This window comes from Salminus brasiliensis, chromosome 22, assembly GCF_030463535.1.
Source record: "Salminus brasiliensis chromosome 22, fSalBra1.hap2, whole genome shotgun sequence".
NCBI lineage: Eukaryota > Metazoa > Chordata > Actinopteri > Characiformes > Bryconidae > Salminus > Salminus brasiliensis.
The window spans coordinates 14,373,371-14,396,387 of record NC_132899.1 but is presented as its reverse complement, the minus strand read 5'-3'; the positions used below and the strand labels follow the sequence as shown (position 1 = coordinate 14,396,387).

The following is a 23,017-nucleotide window of genomic DNA, read 5'->3' as shown; positions in this document are numbered from 1 at the left end:
AATAGACGTCAATGTAAAAACATTTTATTCCAAGTCATTTTGGAGCATTTCTATTGGTCCCTTCCTTAAGAAATTTGGCAATGTAAAGAACAACTTACAGATTCACATTATGACAAAAGGTTTTCCCCTTTTGATGATATGCCTGTATTAATTTTATAATGACTGCACCATACATACAGCTTACAGCTTACATCTCCTAGCTCTAATCTGTTTTCAAAAAATCGTGAAACAACAAAATCCAAGATCAAAGTGAATTGTAAAGGTAAAATTCCACCCCACACTCAACCAGCTAAACTCACTAGACGACAGCAGAGTCACTTTAAAAATCAACGACCGTTTCTGCATAAAGACGTTTATTTAGATCCTGGGCGTTTTTCGTTGCCATTTGCTGAAATTCCCACGAATGTTTGGAATATAACTCGAGAGCGAGGCTCAAGTGCGGAGCGTGACATGAGTGAGGGCAAAGCAGTGACTGAAACAGCTGTCTATTTTTATAATGAGGTCAATGGCAGGAGAGGGAGTTCACATTTCTCCTGAGAGCCTGATGCTGTGGAGGGATGTATCACTCTCTCAGTCTCCCAGCGACGGTAAACAGAGGAAAAATACAGCTGGATCCTGCGCTCACTGCTCCACGATACATATTGAACACGCGGAGTCACTAATCAACATCGGAGTCACTAATGACACACTGTCCTTTCCCTAGGCCGCACTGTTTCACTGGGATACAACAGGTGCTTCAGTAACAGTCTCCCTGTTACGCTAGGCTTTGTTTGGTCGGTTATAAATGTGACTCATATCAGATCTTTTCCATGAAGTCTAAACAGCAAACTCACAACCAGATGTTTCCAGTTCCAACATGGACCACATTCATATACAGATGCAGTCTTTTCTGCTAGCGGTGCCCTACTGATGCGATGGCTAAGAACCAGTACAGTACAGAATCAAGGACTGGTTCGATTAAACATGATCACTCAAGACGCGGAGTATATAGAAGTTAAAGGCTTTACAGTTTATATCTTTAACCAGTAGCATGCTTTTGGACGAGTATGCATGCTTTGTTGTTCGCTTGAGTGGCACAACTGTCTAAGCGTCATGTATTTCATCAGGTGAGCGCAAGTTCAATCCCTGGCAATGCCATAACTATCCATGACCAGGAGGCCCAGAGATTCACTCTTACTGGGTGGGAAGGATAGCCCTCCCTCTTCTGCAATCATTCAGCACAATGCTAGCAAACATGGGCGTCTACTAGCTGATGTAACTGAATTGGCAGTTACCATTCTCCTCAAGTTGCACTGGACTCTCTAACGATGTGTTAACAGCAGTGTTTCACATGTTTCAGGGAAAGCACATGCTACCCTTCGTCCTTCAGTGCTGGTGGCATTGTGTGATAGAGTTTTAGCTAGTGGGTGGGAATTGGTGATGACCAAATCTGACAGTGTTTAAATTCTCCTCTGATAATTAAGATTTCATTCACTTCAGTTAATAATTATGCATAATCAAGACCAACACCTCTGTAATAAACAGTTTGCAGTTTATTAAGACCCGATTTAAGACCTGAAGATGCCCCAGCAAAGGTCAGTCTGTGAAGCACATCTGACACTCAGATAAGTGACGCATTATACAGAGTTTAAATAAAGGCCAGAGGCAGGCACTAGGCCTGCTTCATGTGTCTTGGGGTAAATTATTCATTTGACATGGCTGATCCACACTGAACACAGACCACCTCTGTTAGAGCGTCTTCTAAGAGAGAGAGAGAGAGAGAGAGAAGCGTTTGTTCGCCCGCTCACTCAGCAGAACTAAAGCTACATCTTCAGCCCCTGTGAGCATCAGTTCAGACAGCAGGGATAATGCAGTCAGACACGTCTATTCATTCATTCAGAACAGGGTAGAACGCCGCACGCACACACACACACACACACACACACACACACACACACACACACACACACACACACACACACACACACACACACACAGAGAGAGTAACACTCTGACATTTGTTCGCAAACACCTACAGGCACATTCGAACACTCTGCATGCAAAGCCATGCTGCCATTTCACACACACATAGACACACTCACACACACAGTGCAAACACAGCATTATCTCTCTGGGTCACTGAAATGAATAAATGATCCTTTTGGGTAAAAAGGTGATTTAGAGAAGGCCTGCAGTGTATACCTGTTGTAGAGCACCCTGAAGTCCTACCGCCATAGAACAGACAACAAGCAGATGTACCTAAAACATATCCTTTAGAGTCACATCCCACAGTCACATCCCAGTCACATCTCAGCTACAAGGCAGTCTGGTCATCCACACCAGCTCACGGCAAGGATATCCATTACAATTTTTCAGATTGAGGTTAAGAGAATACCAGATTGAGGGAATTAATCATTAATAATACTCTAAAAAGTAACAGCAGCAGTAAAACTGTTAAGATTAACCTTTGCAGATTTGATTAATCTGAGGTTCACGTGCATCCCGAACCACAATCCGGATAATCCGTGATTCGTCACACCACTACCAGTTACTCATTTTGCTTTTAAGAGTGTAACTCTTTTCTTATTTTATTATTAAGCTTTTCATTTTTAACCACTTCTGACCTCCGACAGGTCGTGGATAATGCTGAAACCTGATTGGGATAAGTCCAGCTCAAACCCAATATATTGAAACATGCCTGTACCCACTAGATCTGATCGGTATCCCCACTATAAATCCAATTTGACCTAATCTTATTTCCTCCCAAATTTTTACTTGGTTTAAAAAAAAAATATATATATATATCATCAAAGAAATGGACATGACATGACGGTTGACCCGGCATGGAATGACCGTTGGCTTTCTGCTGCTCCAGAAAGACAGGGGCCACAAAAGGCTGGTGTGACTGCAGGTTTTAATTCTCACAGAAGGCACAAGTGTTTGGTGGTGTTTGGTGGAGAACACTTGGTCCATGTGCTCTGACCTTTAGACTGCACACCTCAGCACTAGTCAACCACAACATTAGTCCCAAGCAGAACCAGGAGAGGAATTAGTTCTTCCAAAACCCATAGGCCTATTATTAAGGCCTGCTTATAGATTATTTATAAAGCACTGCGGAGTGGTTCTCTGTCTATGAATAATGAATAAGAAAGTCGAGCACATTATATTAAAATGAATAAACATGTAGCTTTTGAATCAATGTTTGTATTGAGAGAGTTTTGGGGTCTAACCAGCAATCAGACTAATTGTCTGTCATCGCAATGTACATAAATAGACTGGTAGTCTGGTAAAAGATATGGGGACTAATTGTGCAGTCGGTATAGCAAAGTGGGCAACAACACCACCTTCCCCCGTGGCAGACTGGAAAAGCACACCAAGCGACACCAATGCAAGTGCTTGGACAAGACTCCTACCACTATATTTGTCAAACTGTGCAATACAATTCAAATGTAAATCACTCTGGATTGGAGAATCAGCCAAATGCCATAAATGTAAATGTCCCACCTGACTGAATGTCCCATAACTACTACTGAACTAGATGATTGATTATCTGTACAAATCTGGCTGAAAATAAGCCTTATGTTTCCTCAAGCCATTTTATAAGAAGTCCTAAAGTCCTCATTCAAAGCAATCCACAAGGCAGGAGCAAGAAACAGACATTTGTCTTTGCAAAGGATGATCAACTTAAAGCTACTCATTACAATGCAGACTGGCCAACATTATAGAACCGCTTACTGGATTCAGGTCTGATGCTTGTTAAAGAAACGCTCCGATTCACAAATGAAAATGTAGCCCTGCTGAAGTCTTGATAAAAATAACCACCAGGTGTCTTTGTTGTCTTTTTCAAATGCTCGTTTAGTGACAGACGCAAACAAAGCTGACGGGGCTTGGTTAAAATCACACACAGCTGTGCCCTGGCTTAAATTAGCCCCGAGCAGCGCGGCGTCAGGGGAGGAGAGCGAAATTACACCCTTCAGCTTTACACTCTGGCATTAAACCTCAATTAGAGAGCCACACTGATGTCATCATTACAAGACACGTGACCAAAAGGAACCAAGAGGCCCAATATTCTGAGGCAAGTTCCTCTCACAAAACAGCCTGATCCCACAAACCACCACCAAATTAAACCCAACCACCAACGCCTAACGTTCCACGGCACAGCCCGACTGATTAAGCTTAATGATGTAATGTGTCTAATGGGTCATAGCAGGGCGGTGAGGCAGGTGAAAGTTTACAACTTAAGCAGTTAATGGTTTCAGCAAACCAACAGTGAAGGAGAGCTGTATAGACGTCTGCATATCCAAACTAATGCCCAACATAATCCCTTGTTCTTAGTAAGCATTTTAAAACAACTAATACTTTGGAAACATGCTGTTAGCATAGTTTCACACGGGGCAGACTGCCATCTTTAGCAAAGGCTGTTTCTTGGCTGCTCGGGTCTTAGCATTCTGATCTAAATTTACATAGTATGGCTTATTTTAGCACTCTAAATTCCAACGCTACCTAGTCTAAACTAGTGGAGCTGGACTTTGCTGGGTTTTTTACAAAAGGGCCATCTCTGAAGCCTAATAACCATACTGGGCTGAAGTCAACTGAAAATAAATATAATTCACTAATAATACAATAAACACAATAGTGATTTTAAGATGGATAAGGTGTTATGTTAGTTATTTCCAAACCTAGCTTGTCAATACCTGGTCAAAGGAAAATTGTCCAAAATTTTCCCTGATTTAGTGGTTGAAATGCAGCCAGAGTGATTTGGTGTGAAATGGTTCATTGTAGAGAAATGCGTTTGTGGGGGATAAAAAAAAATAAACAAAACAACAAAAAACAGTTGCAGGTAAACATAAATACAAATAAAAACAATAATAAAAATAAATAAATCAATAAAATGATTTTGAAGAAAGTAGATAAGATCTCATGAGCTAGTCTCAAGAACAAAGCTTAGTTCCAGATTTCTCAGAAGAGGTAGGTCTTCAGTCTGCGTTTGAAGACAGCGAGTGACTCTGCCGTTCGGACACCCAGGGGAAGCTCGTTCCACCACTTTGGTGCAGGACAGGAAAAAAGCCTGGACGCTTGTCTTCCGTGGATTTTGAGGGATGGCGGGTCGAGCCGAGCCGTACTTGAAGCTCGAAGGGCTTTGTGCAGATCGGCTTTTGACCATTGCCATAAAGTATGGAGGGGCTGGTCCGTTCTTGGCTTTGTTGGCCAGCGTCAGGGTTCTGAATCTGATGCGGGAAGCAGCTACAGGAAGCCAGTGAAGAGAACGTAGCAGTGGAGTAACATGGCTGAATAAATGTAAGCAATGTAACAAAAGACAAACGCCCATTGTCTCATAGAAGCTACTGAATAATTCACACTAGGTTCCTGAATAGTAAGAGTTAAGATTAATAACTAACAAGCCTGTAGTTAGTAACCCTCAGCACCTTGTATTGATCCTGTTCCCCTCTGTACAGATACAGTAACCGGGCTTCTTTCTGCATCAAACAATGTGTCTGCCCGTAGCTCTTTGTGGGGTGGCTGGTGATTCATGTCTTAACAAAAGAGCTTTGCTCTGTCCATTTGCTCTCGGAGCGCTTACAGCAGACAGCTTTCATTTCTGCACCTCTGTGCGCGAGTGTGTATGAGAGAGAAAGAAAGAGGATCTACAGCACTCCCTGTGAATAATACATTCAAGCCTGAGGGTTCCCTTTAGCATGGCACTGCCTGTCAGAAAGAACAACCTGAAGAGATATTCACTCTCCTCGCTCACTCAGACAGCCTTTACCACTCTCGGCCTAAATATCACATCTTCTTCCCTGTCGTGGAAACCTTGTAACACCTGATGAAGAAGAAATGAAGATTGAAGCAGGTCCCAAGACCCACTACACTCTTAAAAATATGACTGCCCAACAGAACCAAAAAGGTTTCTCAGGAGTGGGCACAGAAGAACCTTTTTGGTTACAGTCTTTAAAATAAAGATTCCTATATTGTTCAGGGGACCTGCAGTTGGTATAGAAGCTCTGTGGAGATTCTCCTATGTTTATTAATTGGTTATTTATCCTAATGCAGAGTCTCCTATGAATGGCTTTGTGACAGAGTCTTACAGTGTTGGATTTTAGGCTCAATAAAATGAATAATTTGAAGAATAATACAGTTATGAAGGTGAAGAACTGAAAGGTCAGACTACATACAGGGATTAGAAATGAAGCTTTCTTTCCAAATTGATTCTTTATATTCTGAAAGGTAAAGTGTGTGATTAAGAAGAACCTTTTTAAGTAGTTGGTACAAAAACCTTGGCTCTTCACAATTGTTCTAGTTCTTTAAAAGAACTCTACATCGAAGGTTTTCTGTGGCATTGAAAGTGATTCTACAATAGCATTTGGTTCCACTCAGGACCAAGTTTTAAAGAACATCCATAGAGTAAAGATTTTACATCAAGGTTTTTCTAGAACTGTACATCCAATCCAAGAACCGTTTAGAAAATAGAGATGGCACTTTTAAATATACAAAAGAAAAGCTAACCATGCATTGAGGCCAGTGGTAGAGTGGTTTAGTGGTTTGAAGATGATACTTTCAACTAATGACAGTGAACACATTTTTAAAAAACAAAAAGAAAACAAATGGTGGCCCACAAAACATCTCACTCGAGGCCAAAACATAGCTAGAGCATTTCGCAAGGTACCACATGTTTACAAGCACTTCTTCCCGTGAACCAACACCACTGATTTAAGCAACTGCACCACCCGAAGGGACACAGCCTAATTAGTCAAATTAGATCTTGAAGTAAGCTACACTGTAAAATCCCCTTGAGACTGCATTTGAATAGGGCTGGTCAAAAACATCTAAACTTTGCTTGATGAATCCATCTTTAAAATGATGCATTTCCCCTCACCCTCATTTTCATTTTTCGCCTCCTCCCAGACAGCAGTACGAAGCAGAGTGAGCCAGTAACTGAAGAGAAGCCCTGCAGAAGAGCCAACCCAAGCCAGGAAGCAGCAGCCAACCAGCAGAGAAAGGGCCAGCTACGGACCAAACCAGCGCAAGATTGGCTGGCTCTGAGAACACCACATTCAGCCAGGAGGCCAAAGGAAGACAGGAGAGGACTGCATGAGTGGGGTGGATGAGAGCAGAGCAGGGAGGAGAGCTTCTTTTTAAATTGATCCCACAGAGACCCTCAAGGTTTCATGTAGGAATCTGGATTAAGCTCCCCAACAAATCACAGGATGTGAGGTAAGATAAGAGAGAGAGAGAGAGAAACAAGGACAGGGAGAGGGAAAGAAAGAAAGAAGATGGGGGGATGAACTGAAGAAAGGAAGAAAGACGTAAAGATGCCCTCTGGCCAGGGAACTCGCTTACCGAGGAAAAGTAGGTTAGAACTTCATCAATGTTGAAAATCATCCAAGACTTTGAAAAGTTTAAAGAGACATTTTTCCTCAGTATAACAGCTAAAAATGTTGGCATGGATTCGCTTCCAAGCAAAAACATGTCTTGTATGAGAACCAGGCAGGAAATAGACCTTCGTGGAGTCACTATGAAGCATGAAATATTGTTTGATGAATATGGAGAAGTCTTACACTCAACAGTCAGTTCTGAGTTTTCAGTGGGAACATTAGTGCGTGAGAAAACCAGAGCAAAGTGATTCAGGCCTTTACGTTATTGACAGGGTGCATTACTTAGGGCTGTATATTGGCAAGAATCTGGCATTACAGTGCAGATCATGATACAGAGGTTATGATTATGCTATGATCCACTGTTACTGTAATCAATATATTGAGATTTGATTTTTTCATTCAGATTTGAGGAGACGGTCATATAATATCGCAATACTTTAATACATATCAATATTTTCTTACAGCCGTAGATTTCCTACAGCGTAAACAAACAAAAAAGCATTCATCAGTGTAGTGTGTAAGGCTGGGTGGAATCAAAGTAACAAGGTAGATCACAGTATTTGAAAATAATAATCTTTACACTGACTCTTGTACATTTAAAGCAGGGTAGAAGCACTGTAAAAGCTCATTGATTTCAACATACAAAAACAGATATAGCAACAAGCCTAGCAAACTAGTTCAGCAGTAGCTGAGGATCACGTCTATTACTGGTGCCTAGATGAGGCCACATGGCACTCCTGACAAGCTCATGACACCTTTTGGAAGCTGATACATGATCCATTAATAGCCAAGACGAGACAAGACAACCATAATTAACGCCCCTGATATCGAGTCACTGGATCCGTTCATGACATCCCTATTGTACATCTAACACAAAGGTATTTGGGATTCAGCCTCTGTTCACAGATCTCTACCGGACATATATAACACAATCTGGGTGTAGAAATCCAGCTTACATGACTCATAATGTCATGATTCAGTCTTATGTTGTTCAACTAAATTGTGACTCTGATAATATAAACAAATCAGTCAGAAAATACTGTGAAAAAGGAACAGTTAAACTGTACATATTGACATAAGACTAATAATAACATCACAGGAGTAATAAAAGATGCTTATGACAAATCCCTCAATCTATAGGAATGGGAACACTCGAGGAGAGTTCAGAGAGTATAAACCTAAGAGGTTTTAAATGTAAAAGAATTGAGAGAAATACACACTGTGCTGAATGGGTGCATCCGGAGGTCCTGTAGGTGGAGCACTGCCTCCTACTGAGAAACATGGTCCACCTCTACACAAGATCTGTGTGTGTATGTGTGTGCGCATCAATCAGAGATACAGGAATGATTAGCAGTTCTGAAATCCCTCACCTACAGCCCATCCGCCTCCTCAGATTCTGTTACGCCGCAAAATAAACGAATCGGGCTGTGAAATGCCAAGCACCTTGTCTTCTTACTCAGCAGTGGGTGATGGTAGTTTCCGCAGGCTGGCACACACGGCAGCACAGCCTCGAGGCCGGCGCTGAACTGCTGGGGTCAGGATTTCTGCTGCACACCTGTGATGGATGACCTCCGCTGGGCATGAATAACCGGAACAACTTTGTGAATTATCCAATCACTGCTAATGTCATTAGAATATAAACCCAGCCCACCGCTTTTCAATAACACACCCACTTACCCAGACGAGCCAGGGTTTTTCTGCTGACGCCTCACTCACGCCTAAAAGGAACCGCATAAATCCACATCAGCGTTTAACCGTTTGATGCTTGACATTTCTTTCAGCGCAGGCCTCTCCCAGCTCCACTTATTAAATTAGCTGCATGGAAATACGGCGACGCAACGACATCTGGGGGGTGGGGGGTGGGCGGGTGTATGCATCTCTCGTTAGCGATTATCCACAGGTGACCTTAGCACAGCCGAGGGCCTTGCCATACTTAGCGTGGCCAATTCATCCCTGCCAAAGCAGTCTCATCATAACAGCTCATTCTCAACTCTAGAAGAAGAGATGAAGGAGGAAAGGGAGGAAGGTAACTAAGCTAAAGAAGCAGCAAACGAATTCAGGCAGACTCAAAGGAGGAGTGAAGAGAAGAGATCCAGATAGAAATCAATTTCTGCTGGAAAAAAAAAAGCCAATAGCCATTCACTCTTTGACTGGAGTGCTTAAACCAATGACAAAAGACAACAGTGTGTGTTTATCTTTTTAGAATAGGAGGCAGATGGGTAGGTAGACAGCCTGAGTAGAGGGAGGAATAATAAAGGGGAGGGGGGGGGGGTCTGCTGAAAGGACAAATGCTCAGGTAGGATGTAGAGGTCTTGAGGAAGAAATGCTGACTCATCATTTCCTGTTGTACATTTATTTCCTTGTTTTGACACTACGAGGTGAATTACAGCAATTTCCTAACAGAGTTAAGCTATATGAATGCATGCATGTAGACACAGTCAGTAGAGCTGTTCAGTAATTGGTAGAGGCATTTGTCATTCTGCAGTCATTAGCGGTGGCGCACTGAAATTGCATTTGCAGTTAATTGCAGTGTGCTTCTATAAATTTGAGCCAGTGTCTCATTTCCTCCTCTAAGCTGTAGCGTACCCCTCCCAGCATGTTCACAAAGACCAACATTGTTGCTATAACTCAAAAACCACGTCCCCTCTATTTCTGATGTTTGACATTTTTCTGGACATAATTTCAAATTTTGTTCTTTACATCATGTCAAACTTCAATGATTGACAGATCAATAAAAATGCTCCAAAATCATTTCAATGAATAAAATCTTCCACTGAAAATTAAATAGCACTAGATTCAGGAAACAGTCTAGAACAACAAGACAACAAGACAACAAGAACCATTTTCTCCCCTTTAGCTGCACTTTTCTATCCCGACCATAAACACAAACCACGCCTCTAAAATCATTTTGCCATGCTCTCCACATACTCCACATATTCTTCTTGGTTCAGCTGAGGTGTTCGACCAGAGCAGGCATATGAAATTCTTGATGGTCAACTTTTAAACATATTAACACTTCCAATGTTTTGCCCCCCCCCAGTGAAATAACCTTGATTGCTAATCACAGCTCTCATGTCTTTGGCAGGCTATCCACTAGTTTTTCAATTTGCTGTTTGGTGACTTTATGTCATTCATAGTCTGCGAATTCAGGTAACTCTCAGGTAACTGTTTGATGAAATGCCTGGAATAAAATGGCTGCCATAGAGATGCAAATTTAAGAAATTTGTATATTCCTGTAAAGGAGGTTCACCCACAGCTTAACTTTACTGAGTTATCTAAGTGATAAAGATCTACCCAATTTATTATGTAAAGTCTGTCACCCAAACACTGCAGCACACTGTACAGATTTTACAGTGTTAACAGTCTCCAACTTTATCTACTTTGAGTGAAATACATATCTCCATTTTGGAAAAGCACTTCCAATGTTAATTCCTATTCAGTACTGCTTTTGTAATGAGCTTTGTCATTTTTTTTTTTTACCCACAGCCATGTAGGGCAAACAGACGGTAATGTGGTGCTGAAAATGTGCAGATGCCACTGCTAAAATAATAATTGTATTAAGTTTTACACAGATCACAGCTACAAATTAGTTCGGACAAGGAGAGAATAATCGACTAAAGCTCCCTTAGGAAGGAGTTGCACTTCTGTAAGGTTACCACTCTGGATATAATATGAGCTTACTGCACAACAGCGATGAGATTTTAAAACATATGGTTATGCTTAGGTGCTACATTTAAGAGCATAGAGACACTCAGATTTCCAGCATATTCAGTTCAGTCCCCCTGAAATTTCTGAAAGCCTGCAGTCATGGTGGGAAAAGAAGAGAGAGGGAATTACTAAGAAATGTGCAGCCAGGAAGGAACCTGCATTAATAATCTTCCGTTTATTCTGCCTGTTCCGGTAAATACACCTAACCGCAAAGCTACCTGGTCATCCGACCCCTGTGACGGCATTTCCGCTCTCACTACGGTGAGAAAGGGGACAGGAACCACACAGGAAACACCACAAGCCCGAACTGCTTTAAGCCAACCTGCATCGACACATCCTGATGTTTTAGCACAGCAGAATACTAAGCTCCACCTCAGTCTTACACAGCTCTATAACAATCTACATTACAGCATCTATACACGGGCGTCAGCACAGCACAATATAAATCCCTCTCTCTCTCTCTCTCTCTCTCTCGCTATCCCCCTCTTGCTCTCCCTCTCCCTTGCTCTCCCTATCTCTCTCTCTCTGCCTGTACTCCTGAGGCTTTATTTAGCCGTGGGAGCTGAGAGGATATCCGCTGGGTGGCGGCTGCTTCCTGTGTGAGACCACAGGTTTGGTCACGGGTTTGTGTAGCTGTGTTCAAAGACAGGTAACACGCAGTGCAATCCACTTCACTATCTTCTATTGTGCTGGAAGTTGGAGCCCACTATTGGATTTCAATTGCTTTTGATCATGTTGCTGCACCAAATAACGTTTCTGGAAGTGCTCCCCTACCATGCTGGATTGCGCTCTCATCATTCTTGCAGGGCTTGATGAGAAGAATCAGATTGTGTGTCTGATTGTAGAAACGTAGTCTTTTTGCTTTAATGCTGGCAATACCAATAAAATCACATCTGATCCCGTTAGATGTTTTTGGACGTCGTCTTGACGCAGCAAACCGTTCATAAGTCGATAAATGCAGTGTCAATATTGTTGGTTTTCTTCCCCAGAGATTGTTTTAAAAATAAATAACTATCAGTAGGGCTGTGTATTGGCAAGAATCTGGAGATACGATACACATCACATTACAGAGGTTCCATTTCAATACAGTGTGATCTATTGGGAGAAGCAAAGTCATGTATTGGATTTTTTTAAATCAATATTTAGGCCTATCATCATATAAACACACACACACACACACACACACACACACACACACACACACACACACACACACACACACACCATAACATGCCTTAAATCTTCATGCAATCAGAACAATGTGATTTAAAGACCGGGTACAACACTGCTAAACTACATGGACAAATGTTTTGGGACACCTGCTCATTCCTTGTTTCTTCCAAAAATTAAGGGTGTTAGAGTGTATCCTGCTTTTGTTGGGAATAACTGTCTCTACTGTCCAGAAATCCAGAGAAGGATTTCCACTAGATTCTGGTACACTGCTGTGAGGATTTGACTGCATTCAGCGACAAGAGCGTTAGTGAGTTGAGGATGTTTGTATGATCACCACCCCACCTCAACCTCAGGCATTAAGCATGGTGCCAATAGGTTCATGTTTATCTGCTCTATCTGTCTGATGTCATGTATTAGGACATGTTGGATCCTTGACTTACAATGAAATACAATGAAAACTCATGTATTTTTATTATTGCAATATTATTTTTAATATTATTTTTAATATTTATTTATTTTTTAGGGCGCCAACAAAAATATGAACTGGTAAGTCATATAATTAATTAACTCGCCAGTGGCGACAGATGGCAGTGGATTATTGTTTTCATTTTTTCTTTTCATTTGATTTATTTTCATTTTTCTTGATTACTTTTTATTGTTTTTATTCGTAAAAGGTAAATGATATTAACTGTAAAAGCGCCTGTGTGCTTGTGGGATTTCAACTAATAACGTGACAACCAAAGCAGAAACTGAGTCAAGCTGGGCTTTTAGCAATGAACACCAGTGTTTGGAAAATGCCAGCACCTTGTGCATGCAAAAAAAAAAAAAAGAAGAAGAAAGAAACTAAGAAAAATAAGATGTATAATGACGACACAGCTTTATCATAGTATATTGGTTGCACTGACCACGTCAAACACAGATAGTGAAAGAAGCAGACAAATGCTAATTATTTATCTCTGTATTTATTGCTTAGTGGTTTGTACACTATTATTGGTACTGGTGCCAGACTTTTTTTGTTTTAGGAGACATTGGCTATTTTATTTTATTTAGCTATTTTTTGTCTAGAGCTCTGTATATCACAGAACAAAACATCACAATGTCAGTTTTTTCCCAATATCATACAGCCCTAATCCATACTGTGTTTTTGAAAACTGATTCAGTATGGCAAAACATCATTAATATCACGATACTTCAATATATCGATATGTTCAGCATGTAGGCAAATGCTGCTGGTAAAGTCCAGAGATAGACCAATTACAGAGAGCCACAGTGTATATAGTATCAGCAATGGCAGCACAGTAAAAAGTAGCTGATTAAATGTTGGCCCACAACTGCACCATCTTATGAATTTTATTTTGCAACTAATAAATTCTTTATTTTTGCAAAACATAAATAAATAAGTAAAATATTGTGATACATGTTGCATGTCGTGATGTTATATTCTCTCCCATATCGCCCACCCCTACCTTACACTTGCGTTAAGTTGGATTAAACAGCCAGCATTTAACACCTAGCTGCATCTGTGCAGGGCAAGCGGACACCTGACCATACTGCAAAGCCACTGCTAGATCTCCCTGCTCCATGTGGATGTGCTTAGTGTGTACTGTTTGTGTGCAAGGCACTGATATTTGGCTCCAGCACAGCATGAGGGCAGCACTGTCTTGGCTCTCTCTCAGCTGTTTGAGAAGCTTCAGGGGCTGGAAATGATTAGTGCTCGCAGGGCAATTAGTCAGTGCATCACCGGCCTAAATTTAGACTGCCTCAGCAGGTCCATTTCTGGGTCAGGTCCAAACAACATCGTCTCTGTTTGTTCCACTTTGTCCTGGGTTTCCACTTACAAAGAGGCCAACCGTGGGTTAAAGCGAGTGATCACACGGAGCAAGTGAAACGCTCTGCCTCTTGGTCAGGTGCTTGCCCTTAAGCGAGAGACTAAAAGCAAAACCATGGGGGGGGGGGGGGGGGGGTGGTGGTGGTGATGGAAACCAGGATGGAAACCAGGATTATGAAACCCCAGTAATTGTACTGTAAATATAATCAGTTATGCTGATGAAGCAGTTCCTTGATTCCAGAGGATATTCCTCCATGTATGGTTTTAGCTGGAAATAATTACTAAGGCATGTATTCATTCACGAGATCTCAGAATGGCTCAGCACTGTAATTCCATACCACTTCGGCCCGGAGGTCGCAGGTTTGAATCTCAAGCCATAACGGCCTAGTGGACTAAGGCGCTGCCACTATGATCCGAGGATTGCTGGTTCTGCTTGCCACCAGCAGCCGAAGACAGAGAGAACACAACTGGCCCTGCTCTTTCAGGGGTGGGCTGATGGCTGTTTCTCATGGTCAGCACATGTTAGCTGTTGTATTAGACCTAGGAAGTAATGCTTTCCTTGGAGCATGCTGGCTACCTAGAGATGCAGCATCAGCGACAGTTCGAAAAGAGGCGGTGGTCGGCTTCACATGTAGGCATTGGGTAATTGGCTGGAAAATGGGGTAAGATTACATTAGCTGGTGCAGTGGATCAGCACAATCAGCCTTCATCAGCAGTGAAAAGAATACTAATGCAGTAGTGCAAGTCATCACAACGTCATCCATGTTGAACCTGCAGCAGGATGTATTAGGTGCTTTGTGAGCACGTGGCATCGCTCAAACTTCCTGCTGTCTCATAGTCTTTCCACTTAGTCACTTAATGATGTCTTTAAGAACAACTGAATAGCTCTCAAATGCATCATCCGTTTATGAGCTTTTTCGGGAGGGAGGTGCCACTTTTACAATCCCTTTGGTCAAGCACTGAGCGCAATCGTCTTCCTGTGACCGTCTCTGTGAAGGTCTCAGTGTCTGAACATAGAGATATTGGCTTACAACCAGTCCTCCAAGCCATGGAAGAGATCATAAGCTCGCTTTCACGGCTACTAAAACTCGAGGTTCACCTATCACATCATTTGAAGCCCTCTTCTGGCCCAAATCTCTGGCACCATTTTCATGAAAAAAAAAATTGTTTCCCATCCCACTGATCAAGGGGCTCACTTTAAAAAAAGAAACGAAACCACGTTTCACCACCACCATGGTTAGCAGAAGGGGAGGGGGGCTGTGAGAGAGAAATGGAGAGATTTTTATCCTTAAAAACAGGAGGTTCGCCCACGCGCTCACCTGGGACCGCTCTTGGCCGGTGCGAGGAAGCCAGGAGGTTATGGGAGCCTGGGAATGTTTAGTATGAAGAAAGCGATCCGAAAGGAGCTGAAGCTGTGGGAATTGGACAGGAAACATGGAAAGTAACCCTTTCCTGCCTTGAGAGAGTATGAGAGTGAGAGAGAAAGAGAGAGAGAGAGAGAGGAGGGGAAAAAGAGCAGGAAAACTGATGCATTAGGATCTGACTTATTTCCACATCGATGCAAAGTTGGAGACCTGTCAGAGCACAAACAGCAGGCAGAGACGAAATGCTTCTCTTCTCAGGCACAGATATACTATAAAAAAAAAGGTATGGAAGCCATCAGAAATGGAGTCTTTGCCCAAGATCAGCTTTAAACACAGCATCTCTGGGTATGTTGTGGGTGTGAAAGGATGTATGTTGATGATAAGCTCTCAAGTGCACATAGAGAATGTTTTAAGGTCAGCAGCAGGTTCGGACTATCAAAGAAGCCAAGGCTCATAGGTTTTTTTAGACCAAGGCTAAAGGATTCTGTGGTTCTGAGGATTTACATACCTAGTAAATCTGGTAATTAACAGCAGATAATTATTAATTTGTTTAATTTCCAGTCAAATGTTCAATATGTTCAAGCATCACAGAAAAGGCAGCTTCCATTCTATTCTGGAGACTTGCTTTCAGAGAAATCAGGAAGAAAGAAGGATGATTTGTCCACACCTGCAGTTCAGCCTTGCTAGTTTCCCAAATCTAAGTAATCTCAAACACATTTAACAATGTTAAGGTCTGGTTTTTGGAGCAGTCAGTCCACTGTTCTGAAACCAACAGCAGTTTCAGCAGTTTGATCTGTAAATGTTCTCCTTTCCTCAGTAAGAGCTTCTTGATCAGGTGCCCTTTCAGACCCTTTCAGACAGTGTCTTCCCACAGTGGAAGAATGGAGAGAAGCTCCGGTGGATGTCTTCAGATCTGAAGCAATAGTGTAGCTTGTTTTATCTCCCATGTCTTTTTAAGCACTGTTCATACTGTATGACTGGGACCAGTCTGGCAGTCTACCAGGTCTTGCGTGGCTGTTTCAGTCCCAGTTTCTCTTTTAGTCATTTTTCAAACTTCAGTTTTGGAAACTCCTGTTTTTTCCACTCATCTCCATCTGTCTTTGCCCTTCCTTATGCCAGTAGATTAGCTTATCACATTTCCTCAAACTATAGAACCTGCTCTGACTGGAAGTTCTGACTGGAAATTAAATGAATAGATGGTGTTCTCGGACTTTCACAAAGTACAGCGGACACCAAAGCACCAATTTCTGATCTCTGGCCCCATCTAACTGCATTTTACTCCGGACCATAGCTCTCTACTTTGGGAGGAAGTCTACATTCCGTGATCTAGCCCAACACAGACATGGACAATGAGATAAAAGAGAAAGTAAGCGCAGCGCTGTGTTTCTATCAAGTTTGCTAAATATTTCAAACGGGTTTTGTCTGAACAACACTGCTGAGTACACCTTAGAGCGAGCTCAGAGAGCATTCCTCAACACATAACCAGAAGAAGACCATCTACGACAGCTCAAGAGATACAGCTCCACTTTAAAACACACCAGATCACTACCCTGCAAAAACCTAGCATTAGAAAGAAAGACTAAAATACAGAGTATTTGTTTGTTAACCCCTTAAATCCCAAGTCTTTTATTCAGCAATTAATCCTAATCCTATTCTGAATTACTTGTGAAGTCCCACTGGGTTCTATTTTGGGTCCAACAAATTAATTCTGATGTTAAACAAGGTGTAAGGGGATAGAAATTCAGGTCCCAAATACAGTAAGCATGGAAATATCACAGAAATATAAAAAGAAATTATACAGCATTATGAAATCAAACCCATGTTGACATTTCCCGGTAACAAAAAGGTGCCAATTTAAAGAGGAAGAAAGAAATACATTTTTAAGTAATTAGCAGAACATGCAGAAAGCTGGACACTGGAAATCCCCATGAAAAAGGACAGATAGTTAAAGAAGCTAGAGGGGAGGAAGGTCAGTCAGTCAGCGAGGGAAAGAGTGATGGGTGAAGTAAAGGAAAGGAATGTAGGAGAAGATACTCTGGCAGGCCGGCCAGGTGATAAAACAGGAGACATGCTCAATGGACAGCATATAAAATTGTTAATCCATCAGTCACCGGGGCAGATAAGGGAACAGGCTACCCGGCTTTAGGGATGCTTCACGTATACAGAATGGATTCAAGCAGATCCTCCGAGTGACATAATTTACCATCATAAAACTTGGAGGACGTCAAATATGTATCGCAAATGCATTATGAGCGGAGCTAAGAGAGAGTACATTGGGGATTATATGTAGCGTGACATTGGCACACTCTTTTCAGCAGATGTCCCTCTTGTGATGGAAGAAAAAAGGTCGGCTGAATGAACGGGTTGCTTGGCTTTGGCTTTTATGTAGTTTATTTGGGCCAGCACACCCTCTTCCCACGTTGGACATGAAAGAAGCAGAGAATTTCAGCTGCCCAAGCTCAGGACTCAATATTTACAATGCTGTGTGTTCACATTAAAGTAGCTTTAGAAAGAGCGCTGGTTTGGGATCAGATGTTCTTTCAGACCATCTTCAAAGAATAAAAAAGAGAAGAGGAGGGGAAAAAAGAGCAAAGCTGGCCCACTGCAAAGCTCTCTGAAAGGACAAGGTTTATAAATCTGTCCCAATGCATGTAAACAGGTTAGGTCTTCATGATGAGGCGTTGTTGCTGTTGTGGCGAGGAGAACGCTGAGAGATCCAGATGTGTGCCTCTCAAAGAAGATGAACGCACCTCAGCAGGGTTCTGCAAATGCGTTTCCATGGCACACGTGTTTTACTGAGAACTACAGACAGACAGGTCGTTCCCCTGCCCAGGACGTAAGGAGATATTCAGCAGATTTATGTTTTATCGTTTTTCAGTGTGTTCGGTCAGGGGTCTTCACGGGGGTCTACGGAGTAATCTACCCAGCCAGGCCAGGGTTAAGCATTCATCTAAGCGCTATTTATGACATGTTTTCCGGCGTGTGCTTCAGCGCAGGAGCACTGGGGAGAGCTTCAGAAGAATAAGGAATGGCAGAGGTGACGAGCTGATATACGGCGTACATCATTGGTTTAAGCCGGCTACAAGCCTTCGCCGTGGAAGTGACCATTTTCTATTGGCTGTGCGATGGCGGTCCTGCCAGCGGAATGTTGACCACAGCTGGTCATTGTTGAAAGTTCCATTCTAGGTCATGTGACCTGGTTTGGATTCGGAATGGAATCTGGAACTGAAGCCTCCCCAGACTAATCCCACTCCGAGACACACACACACACACACACACACACACACACACACACAGCTCAAGATTTTAAAAACAACAATCTATATAATATATAAAGAACAATCTTTAGAGGTTCTCCTTATATTAGAACACTTTTACCAGGCAAAGATCTGCTTAAAGCAACAGTATGTAACATTTTTACCTTTAAATTTTAAGGACAAAATCATGTTGATGCTGCACTGACCTGTAATACAGAGAGTAGCATCTTCATCATTCCCACTCTGGGCAAGACAACACATGTTGCTGAATAACCAGTCATATTCGCATAAAAACCCTGGAATATCACTCGGCCGCCTCAGTCCACATGCTTTCACCACTTCAGCTGCCAGTTCGGTATCTCTTAGCTTGTCCAGAAATGCATGTGTACAGTGTGTCCAGTACAGTTGACTTCAGTTGGCTTAAAGCACGAATGTCCACTTCCTAACATTAGGGGGAGCCCAGAAGCAAGAAACACAATTCTCACATAGCGCTGCTTTAAGTATAGAAACGGTTCTGTGGGTTGTCATGGTCCTCTTAAAGAACACCTTTCCACAAAGCAATCTGCAGACCTTTTAACAGAGGTCTGCTGTTACAGACCAAACACTAAAAGCAAGAACAGGAGAGGGAAAGAAAACAGCTGCACAAGCAGAGCAGGCCAGAAAACACGAGGAGTGGCCAGAGGTCAAGGAAAGAGAAGAGGACAGCACGAGACTCTGAAAGAGTCTGAACCGCTCCAAATCAGGCAGGTGAGACCACTCAAAGGTGACGAGGCCATCTGTGAGTGCGTGTGTGTGTGTGAGAGAGAGAGAGAGAGAGAGAGACAAAGAGAATGGAAGAGTGAGGGAATGAGAGGAAAGGTACGGTCCAGATGAGGCAGCTGGGCTCTATTACTCCACACCGGCCCTCCTTCTCCTTCTCCTCCTCCTCCTCCTCTCTGCAGGAAATGAGCAATCATTTAGTAGTGACAGGTACATGCTGGACCTCACTATCTCTCCACTAAAACCCAGCAGATACCACACCACAGCCGGCCAGCATTAACCTCCCAGCCCACCACACACCGCTCTCCGCCAGGGTCTCCCGGTGAGCGAGTGGATGTGCGGACCGTAAGATCGGAAAAGAAAAAGAATGACAGCGAGAGAGCGCGAGAGAGAGATTCTCAGCTCATCTCACAATAGTAAAACCAGTGTCTCTGGCATCAGGCACTGTCTGATGCCAGAGACCATTTCTTTCTTAAAACACGTCAGACGTTTTCACTCCAAATCACTGAGTCACTGAGTCACTTCTTCACCTGAATTATTCTGAATAATTCTGAATTATTCAGTTATTCATGATTTAGCAGAATTTCTCTTTTAATCAGGGAGAGAATATGAGAGACAAAAAGAAAGAAATAGAGAGAAATAGGGTGAGACTAAAAGAATGAGACGTAAAGGTTGAGATAGAGGTAGATGTAAATAAAAGGAAAGAGAGAGGGAGAATGAAAGGATGAGATCTGGGTAAAGGTAGAGTGAGAGGGGGAGAGAGGAGGGGGGAGACAGAGTGGTAGACAGACAGAAGGGTAGAGAGAAAGGTAGAGAGGGGGTGAGGTGTTGATTGTGGCGCTGTCTTGGAAAACCAGATAACTTATTCCTGAACTCTTATTCCTTATTCCTGTACAACTGGAGGAGCTGATGGACATTACTATTGGATCTCTCCTCTTTGATTGTAAGCTATTCGAGTAAAGGAGAAATGCTGCCATGTGAAATATCTTCTTGTTTTAGGTTCACTGTTTCTATGATGCCCCCAAAAAACAACACATTTATATACTGTATATCTGCCTATTCAGCCTACAGCAGGTCAGCTCTTCTCCTTTAATCAGATGTTATTTAGAGGGCAGAGGGCAGCCAAAACAAAACAGGGTGGGGAAAAAAAACAAATAAAAATGTCTTAAAAGGTACATTAACAAAAACATTACATTTACATTTACGGCTTTTAGCTGATGCTCCTATCTAGAGCGACTTACATGGTTACTCATATTACAAAAGTGGGCCAATGCAGTGTTAGGAGTCTTGCCAAAGGACTCTTATTGGTGTAGCGCACCCACCCTGGTCTCCAACATGGTGTAATAGCTCACTGGCAGCTAGTGGTTTTATCTGTTGCGCCACACCAAGCACAATTGTATTGCCACTTATTATAAATATATTTTTAGGAAAACTGTCACATAGTATAACAACACATCAAATATATCAAATTAAAAAGTAATGTCGACTTTTTATCCCATCAGAACAGCTGGATCTGACGACAGAGCACAACACCACTATCTAGAGGTTGGGATTGAAACACAACAACTGAACCACTGTCTGCCACCGAACTCTACTTGTGAACTAGTAATTAGTAATCGATACAGTGTTGCAAAACATAATATCTCAAAACTTCAATGTATCAATATTTTCTCACACCCCTCATCACCACCACTGTGACGTATTCTGACCTTAAAGTTCCTGTAGAGCAGAGCATCTAACAAACATCTTCACTATGAAATTATTCAGAAATGTTCAGAATTCCCCTTTAGACGAGAGAGAAAATACGGTAAACATGTTAATCAGCAGCAGTAAAGTCCTGGCAAGGTCCCACCCAGAGAGAGCCCACCTTCGTCAACGGACAAAACCCCCCAATACCCCGCACACTGCAGCGAGAAATAACCTTCTTCTCCTCCCTGCTCTTACCTAATGGGTGCACTTGTATGCTAACCACATTCTGCAGTGAAATCCAGCCCTCTACTGCAGCAGGACTCAGTGGCATCATGCAAATGTAATCAATACAGGGTTCTGAAGACCTACTTTGAACACTGTGACTACTTCTATACATCCATGAAGATCTACAACTGAATAAACTGATCATTCAGCCTAATTCAGACCATATTCTTCCATTCGTTTTCATCACAGAGCTGAAATGAATTCATGAGACCTTTTAAAAAAAAAAAAAAAAAAAAAAATTAAAAAAAAAAACTCATCACTGATCATATATAACACTGCAATCCGTTTCAAACTGGAATTCCAATGCAGAGGAAAAGCAATGCACACGCGCCGTACAGACTTCATATAAGTCTCACTAACCAAAGAAAGAGAGCGCATAAATACTGTTAAATAATGTAATCAGTAGCGAAATGCATTCAGACGCAGGAGCAGCCTGCTTATTCATGCATGCATCTGATTCACGGTGACGTAAATGTCCTGATTACAAGACTCAGAATCCATCTAAACAGCCTGAGCTTATCCAGCCTCTGTAGGAAGAGAGAAAGCTGTGCTCTGGAAACCCTACTGTAACGAGAAGTGTCCAAAATGATTCACACTCTACAATCACAATAACAAAGCCCTTCATTTATTTAACAGAGTTACTCAATACCTAATATTATTCACTTCAAGATCACATTCAAAATGCATAGAAGCTATATGTACTAGAAATGAGTAAATCTGTAAACCAGCTTCGTTTCCCTTGATCCGGATCAAGCAAGAAAATAATATACTGTTAGATTTTAGTCCTGGTTTGCTTTGCGTTCATACTAACATGCATGCTGTTGAACCAAAAAGGGGAAACTGTGACGCTGGACACACGTATGACAGAAGGCTGCAAGCAGAGGTCAGCAAATCCGGAGTGCTCCACCCAAAAACCAAACAACATTATTGTGGCTACATCTATACTAATGAATGCTGTTCTACTGGTGACCTGTTTTAAAGCACTGTGTAATGTGGTAGTGTGTGGTCTGGGACACAGCCCCGCTAAACTAAAGCATCAGGTAGAAGTTCAAGCACAGAAACCCGGGCAGGCCTGCACAGAGAGAGACTCACCCGTGATAAGCCGGGCAGATGCGGACAAAGTGACGGCGGCAGAGCAAGCGGACAGGGTTGATGCTAGATTTAGTGGGCAGGAGTGACCCCGTGCCCATGCACAACTCTGCATTTGCTTTGTTTAGATGCCTTTGGCTCCTATTGTGTTCATACCTACTCCAAACCAACCGCACCAGGGTTCCTTTAGGAATGTTAAAACAGGTCGAGGACCTCCTGCTCAGTGTTGAGCAATCACTGCAGAATATATGTAGCACTATATAAATATAACTCACCTACTGCACTGCAGCCTGTTGTCTTCACCACAAATTTCTCCATGGCTCTAGAGTGGCATACATTATCCATTAAGAGCAAATTACAGAGACCTGTTTTTAATGAAGGAATCTCTCATCACTCTGGCTTCACTACTACGCAACGATTAGCTTCCTTATTCTATTAGGAGACAACAAGGATTTGTTCAGCACACAGTGCATGATCCAACATGGACACAGCTCTGTATGTGGTTCAAGTGAA

General features: G+C 42.3%; 1 protein-coding gene across 3 annotated transcripts in view; it reads right to left on the bottom strand.

Annotated features, from left to right (window-relative positions):
• znf438 (zinc finger protein 438) overlaps window positions 1-23,017 on the bottom strand; it is a 57,871-nt gene that overhangs the window by 18,796 nt on the left and 16,058 nt on the right. Inside the window, exon 1 of one of the 3 annotated variants that reach the window (XM_072667088.1) lies at window positions 15,381-15,504. The exons of the other annotated variants lie outside the window; for them this stretch is intronic. The gene's annotated coding sequence lies outside the window, so the exon portion shown is untranslated. Of the gene's footprint in view, window positions 1-15,380; window positions 15,505-23,017 lie in introns of those variants that run through there. 3 annotated transcript variants of the gene reach the window in all.